The following is a 7064-nucleotide window of genomic DNA, read 5'->3' as shown; positions in this document are numbered from 1 at the left end:
TTCAACTCAATGGCCTTCACTTTCTCTTTTGGATTGGTCTCGGTGTTACTTGGCAAGGTGCCTGGCTCTCGACTTGCTATCATCTTCGCTAACTGACTAATCTGATTTTCAAGCCCCTTTATTGATGCATCCTGATTTTGAAGTCTAGTTTCAGTGGATGAAATAAACTTGGACATCATATGCTCTAGGTTGGATTTTTCTTCTCTAGGAGGGTCAGATCTGTACATCGGTTGTTTGCCATATTGTTGTCCTCCTTGCGGTCGATTCTGACTGTTTTGACCGCCCCATGAGAAGTTAGGATGTTGCCTCCACCCAGGATTGTATGTGTTCGAATAAGGGTCATGCCTTGGGCGGTTTTGGACTCCCACTTGATTCACTGGTGCCTCATTTTGCACATAGAATGGATTGTCATCTTGACAGTCCTTCGCATAGTGTTCCCCTCCACACTTTTCACAGAATATCTCTTGGAGACGCATAGCTGTGCCACCCACGTTCAAGCCATCCAGTTTTCTGTTTCATGCATCAAGTTGTGCAGTATTAGCAGAAAAATCAGTTACCTGGTGTAACTCCTGCACTACTCCGCGGTTGTTCCTGTCAGATTGAGGATGATAACTGCTAGCAGCCATCTCCTCCAACAACTCATACCCTTCTTCCCCAGTCTTCCTCAAAAGGTTTCCACAAGCAGCATCATCTATCATAGTACGGTTAGGAGTAAGCAAACCGTAATAAAATGTTTGAACGACTAACCCAAGTGGTAACTCGTGATGTGGGCATCTTCGTAGTAGGTCCTTGAAGCGTTCCCATGCCTCATAAAAAGATTCCTGATCGAATTGAGCGAATGTTGTAATGTCTGCCCGCAGCTTCATGGTCTTGGAGGGGGGAAAGTATTTGATGAGAAATGCTTTCGCCATGTCCTCCCATGTAGCGATCGAACCTACAGGCAAACAATTTAACCACGCTTTAGCTTTATCACGTAAGGAGAAAGGAAATAAACGCAACTTAACAGCATCATCAGAAACTCCAGTGAATTTAAAAGTATCGCAGATTTCAAGAAAATCCGCGATGTGCGTGTTTGGATCATCTACTGCATTTCCTCCGAATTGGACTGTGTTCTGAATCATCTGGATTATGGCTGGCTTGATTTCAAAGTGTTTTTCCTGCACAATAGGTCTCACAATGCTAGGGCATGCACCCTCCAAAGAAGGTTGGGCATACTCCAGCATTGGTATGCGACGCGGCATCTCGAAATGTCTATTTTCACGTTGTTCCTCCTCACGTTCTGGCTCGTGTCTCTCCATCAGTTCTTTAAGCCTCTGTTGTTGTCTTCTCCTGCGGAAAGTTCTTTCAATTTCAGGATCGAACTCAAGCTCCACGTCAAGTGACTTTGGCATGCACTGGAAGGGATATCTGTAATAAAATATGAAGTGTTATCTCAAGAGAAATAAAATAATGCTAAAGAAAATAACTAAAAATAAAATTGTAGATTAACAGTCCCCGGCAACGGCGCCAAAAACTTGATCGAGCAAAACTTGCACAGGAAAATCTCTAATAAAAATATGATTTTGTCTGCTCAAAATTAATCGCAAGTGCACGATGTCAAGTAATAATATAGTGTACAAGAGTACGAGTATCGTTCCACTGAAGACTGTGTTTAACAATTATTATTTTCAGTTATTTAACTTTTAGCAACGAAAATTAAGTTGTGTGATTATTCCTACTATACTCAAATAAATATGCAATTAAAGTGATTCAACAAGTAATAAATGAGAATTTAATCTAAAATGTTGAGTTAAAATTCAATGAGAAATGGATTTGTTGGGAATCTCGGTTCACCTACCCCTCGTTACTTAATTAATTCGTTCGATCGTGATCTACGCTTCCGACAGGATTTCCTAATCTATTGAACACACTCTCTCGAGCTATGCCAAACTAATTCTACTCAATAAAGTAATTAAATATCTTTAATTATCTATCAAGAGCAAATCGCATTTCGATCTATGAAATCCCCTAGTTTTCGATCCTAAGGACTATGACTATCGGCACGTATCCAATTTCATATATCTATGTAAATTGTAGATCCGCGAATTATACTACTTGTTCCTATCACTCGTTATTCTCTCGAACTCACTCGTGATATGAAAACGTCGTTAAAGTTAGCTACGCTTTAACTACACAGTAAAACAGTAGTAAAATCAAGAATAACGCATAATCGAAATATAAATTAATTCAAATCAACGTTCGGGGTAGGATCCCCTTTAATCCCAACAAATAATAAAGTTTAGCTACTAGAATTCATGATCAAAATAAACAAAACAAAGTTTAAAATGAAGGAAACTAGATTAGAAATACTAGGCGAGACGAAATCTGCGAAGAACGATGCTCGGACAACTTCAAATCTTCAATCCAAGCGCAAAGTGCTCTCCGAAAACTTGTGGCGGCTGCAAAATCAAGTCTCCATCCATTTGAAGTCGTCCCCTAGACCTTACCATATCATTCTCCTTCAGAAATTAAGGAATGGAATCGAGCATGATATTTTCCAAGAATACAATCGCGCCCGGGCGGACAAGAGTTTCCGCCCGGGCGGATGTGTTTCGCAACAAGCATCTTTTTCCATATTTTTGGCGCCCGAGCGGATATAAGTTTCCGCCCGGGCGGATGTCTCTCGTTTAAAATTCTTTCTCCAAGCTTGAACGCGCCCGAGCGGATGTAAATGTGCGCCCGGGCGGAGGTCTCTCGACTTTATTCCTCTTTTTTCAGTTTCTTCACAATTCTCCTGCATTTTCGCCACTAAACACATGAGCGACACAAAGATATAGATTATGCTAAAACAACACAAAATGCACGAAATCTCAGTGATAAATGCAACACAATGGAACAAAACACGATATGAAAAACCAGTAAAATCCACCTCTATCAATTATGATTGTACACCATTAGTCCTTACGACCCGGGACAACACTGAGGCTCTATATGCTAGGGCTGTATTTTGACTCGTTTACCGGCTCCAGGAGTGTCATCAGGTGGCGAGGTTGGGTACAGTTGCGACACATATAGGAGCCAGTGCATTGTAGTCGGGGATTCACCGCTCACCTATGGGTGTGGGATATCCTATGTGATCTAATGAAATAATAGTGCATGGAATCTCTGGCCAGAGTATGAGATGCATGTTGGAGAAGGAGTTCTCCAATAGTACACGTGATGCCACTATTATAGTTATCACATAGTTATCGAATTATTATGCAACCCTCGATGAACCAATGGTTGCAGATTCGATCGGAATATATGAGATGAATGGACCGTACTGTACGTTAATCATAATCGACTGGTTCTTGCAGGCACTATCAGTGATACCTAGGGGATCATGGGGCGATGCTACTAGACGCTCTTACCATGATCCGATGGGTGCAATCAGAAATGAGTTCTGACATTCTTAATCAAGGTGTTGATGAAAAGAATGGAGCTAACTAGGGTAAGCCCTAATAAAGAATTATGTCCTGAATCACAAAGAGTTGTGAACCCACGGCTAGCTGTATCCCTGAACCATTGAGGGTCACACAAGCACTGGATCGTTTGTTCCCGTTGAGAGAATACATTCAAGAAGTTGAATTTATATTATATAGTAAATTCAAGGAGTTGAATTTATGATAATTAAATTTTGAGAAAATAAATTCAAGGAGTTGAATTTATAAAATTTGAGAATTTAATTTATTAAACTCAAATGTTGAGTTTATTAAATATTAAATTTTGGAGGTGATAAACTGTAATGCCCTAGATTTTATATCATATTAAGCAAAGATTATTGAAGTTGAATTGATATAATTATAGACGGGCTATTACGAGCTCAGATTGGCCAAACAATTAAATTATTCAACTTCGGGACAGAAGTGTTGGCGCCCGAGCGGTAAAGATCGACCGCCCGAGCGCCAGTGTTCATCAAATATATGTCGCGGGCAGAAGATGTGGCGCCCGGGCGGTAGTTTTGACCGCCCGAGCGCCAAGGGTGCAATTTGAAATCGCTTGGGCAGAAAGTTCCGCGCTCGAGCGGTACTTTATTACCGCCCGAGCGCCGACCCAATTTTAAGAAAATAAGACACGTTGCAGAATCATGCAAGTTCAGATATATATATACGAATTTCTTCCTTCAGAAATAGAGGAAACGAAGAAAGGGGAAAAGAATAGTTTCAGAAAATCCTTACGCCTTTTTATTTCAATCCGTCCGTTAGATTTTAGATCCGACTTCGGCACTGTGTTCCTAGCAACGTAGACTACAACTGGACGTAAGTTTTACTACGTTTTAACATGTTTTGAAATTATGATGTTGTTAGAATTGAGTACATGTCATATATGTTGTTCTTGACATGTTAGACAACGTAGAATCGAAGTCAGATTAAGAAACGGACTGAATATGGAATTGTTATGATTTTCAGAATGAAATTGACTGAGATGTGATATCAGATTTGTACATGGATTGATTATAAATTATTAGAACTGGTATATACTGGTTTGGTATCTCCGGTATCGCAGGATTGTACTGTTGTACAGTCAGAATTTGATAAAACAGAGATGTTGTGATTTAATTAGAATATTGATAAAGAATATATTGGTATTGTCATTGCCAGATTGAACAGTGACAGACTTTGAGTCGAGACTTTGATTGTATCAGCGTGACAGCAAGAAAGGTATAAATAAATGTTGATTCGGGATTGCACAACTCGAGTTAGGTTTGACTTGAGTTTTCCTAAATCACATACTTTATGTTATTGCATTGATATTTGCAGATTATCAGATTGATATGTTAATGTATTGACTTAGAACAGAGTCAGAGTCCGAGTCTAGGGCAGACAGCCTAGCTAGGGCAGAACCGCCGAGTCTTTCTCAGAACCGATAAGACTCTAGACTTACGGTGTATCGATGAGCTTCAGATGTAGATCGACGTCTATCTCAGACACACTCGATACAGCATACCAAAGTCTAAATTAGATTGGGATCCCTAGATTTGAGATAAGATAAGATTAGATCACGAGTCATTAATTCATGTAATCAGAGCAGATACATGTTTTGATGTTTGTTTATGCTTTTATATACGTTTTATATGATTGCATTTAATACATTGTTTATACTGGGATATTTATATCTCACCGGAGTTATCCGGCTGTTGTCTTGTTTGTATGTGTGCATGACAACAGGTGGGACAGGTACAGGGTCACAGAGGTGAAGACAGATCGAGATTAGAGTGGTGATACCGGACTTGGACTAGAGTTAGGGTTTAAACACTTGATAGTAGTTGTTGAACCTGAGTATGTATGATTGTATATTTTATCAGACTTGTACTTTTATACTGATATGTATAGGAGTTTGATTCCATTACCTTCCTCATTTTAAAAAAAAATAAAATTTTAGACCCTGATTATTATAATTGATTTTGTCCCAATGACGATTAAGAACATGATTAGCGTCCGGGTCCCCACAACAGGTGGTATCAGAGCGATAGATCTTTTAGATTGAGATAGAAGAGGCTAGTGAGCGGGGTAGATTGAGATTTTCTTTCCTGCTTTTGAATGCTAGCATGTCTTACTGCTTTATTACATGTTACTTCTTTATCTGATTTGATATAGTAATATGTTTTATTGAGATTGGATCAGTACTGATTCTAGATCAGCAGTAAGATGATCAGAGGAGGATTGAAACAGAATTGTTGTATCTGTTACTAATCTATTTGATTATTAGATATGCCTCCGAGACGAGTACCAGAACAGGGAAGTACATCAAATACTCCAATGGATGTCACACCGACTCCAATGGAAATGTTATTGAAACGTTTTCAGTCATTTCATCCGCCGACCTTGAAAGGCACAGAGAACGCTGTAGAGTGCGAGAGTTGGCTCGATGATATAGAGATGTTGTTCGAATCCTTGGAGTATACGGATGAGAAGAGAGTGAAATTGATTGGACATCAGCTGCATGATGTTGCTAAGGACTGGTGGATCACGAGAAAGAGAGCCATGGAGCATAGAGGTACGATGATTACCTGGAATATATTTAGAACTGAATTTTATCAACGATTCTTTCCAGTGTCGTACCGGAAGGATAAGGGGGCGGAGTTTTCCAATCTAAAGCAAGGACAGATGAACATAGAAGAATACGTGTCAAAGTTCTCCTCCTTGCTGAAATTTGCTCCACATGTGGCTGACAGCGAAGAAGCTACTGCTGACCAGTTCATTAATGGCCTGAACCCCGACATTTTCACGTTGGTGAACACAGGGCGACCGGATAATTTTACTGATGCCCTGAACAGAGCCAATGGAGCAGAAGCCGGTCTGATGAGACAGAAAGGAGCTTCATTTGTGCCTCCAGCACCGAGACCACAGCAACCACCTCCCAGATTTGAGAGTGGCAGCAGTAGTGGAGGAAAGAAAGAATTTTTGAAAGCCAGGGGAAAGCAATTCAAGAAATCTGGCAGTAGTTCTTCCAGCTCCGGTGGTTCCAGACTGAGCCAGAGTTACACTGGAGTTTATTGCAAGACTTGCGGAGGAAGACATGTTACTGAGCAATGCCAGGGAGTGACTGGTAGTTGCAATTTCTGTAAACAGCCGGGGCACTTTGCTAAAGTGTGTCCCCGGAGAGGTTCCCAAAGATCGCAGGGGGCCGAGTCATCGGGATCAGCAGCACAGACTGAGAGACGATCCGCTGCTGTTCATACATTCCAGCCAGCGCCAGCTCAGTCACAGCAGAGGCCAGGAGGAAGCCAGACAGTTGGGCAGCCTCCGAGACAGCAGGCCAGAGTCTTCGCTTTGACAGAGGAGCAGGCCCAGGAAGCACCAGATGACGTTGTGGCAGGTAACTGTTCTTTGTGTGGTTATCCTGCTTACGTATTAATTGATACCGGTGCTTCACACACATTTATTTCAGAACGATTTGCATTGAGTCATGCATTGCCTGTAGAGTCGTTAGCTACCGTAGTGTCTGTCTCTTCTCCGTTGGGGATGGGTTTGATATCCATGAATTCGGTTAACCATTGTGTACTACAGTATGACGGGCATGAGATTGAGTTAGATTGCATCGTA

The 7064-nt window shown here is 41.0% G+C and overlaps 1 non-coding gene across 1 annotated transcript; it reads left to right on the top strand.

Moving 5' to 3' along the window:
* The first annotated feature begins 756 nt into the window (after positions 1–756).
* LOC140810988 (small nucleolar RNA R71) lies at positions 757–862 on the top strand. The gene has a single exon (XR_012113383.1). It is a non-coding gene; the product is annotated as a small nucleolar RNA R71 (small nucleolar RNA).
* The last annotated feature ends 6202 nt before the right edge of the window (positions 863–7064 follow it).

The sequence above is a fragment of the Primulina eburnea genome, chromosome 13 (genome assembly GCF_022965805.1).
Source record: "Primulina eburnea isolate SZY01 chromosome 13, ASM2296580v1, whole genome shotgun sequence".
Lineage (NCBI taxonomy): Eukaryota > Viridiplantae > Streptophyta > Magnoliopsida > Lamiales > Gesneriaceae > Primulina > Primulina eburnea.
Note: the sequence above shows the minus strand (reverse complement) of the source record. Positions and strands in the feature narration are given on the sequence as shown.